This window comes from Tarenaya hassleriana, unplaced genomic scaffold (genome assembly GCF_000463585.1).
Source record: "Tarenaya hassleriana unplaced genomic scaffold, ASM46358v1 Cleome658, whole genome shotgun sequence".
NCBI lineage: Eukaryota > Viridiplantae > Streptophyta > Magnoliopsida > Brassicales > Cleomaceae > Tarenaya > Tarenaya hassleriana.
This window is the reverse complement of record NW_010969114.1, coordinates 13,386-13,650: the sequence shown is the minus strand read 5'-3', so window position 1 is coordinate 13,650 and position 265 is coordinate 13,386.

Genomic DNA, 265 nt, shown 5'->3' with positions numbered 1-265 from the left:
TGCATTAAAACATTTTTAGAGTGCGTCGAACCATATTTAGAGTGCCTCGAAACATGTTTAGAGTTCGTCTAAACATGTTTAGAGTGCATTAAAACACTTTGAGAGTGTGTCAGAACATGTTTAGAGTTCGTCTAAACATGTTTTGAGTGCACCAAATCACGTTTAGAGTACGTCCAAACACATTTAGGGTGCGTCCAAACACGTTTAGATACGTCCAAACACTTTTAGAGAGCATCCAAACATAGTTAGAGTGCATCAAAATATT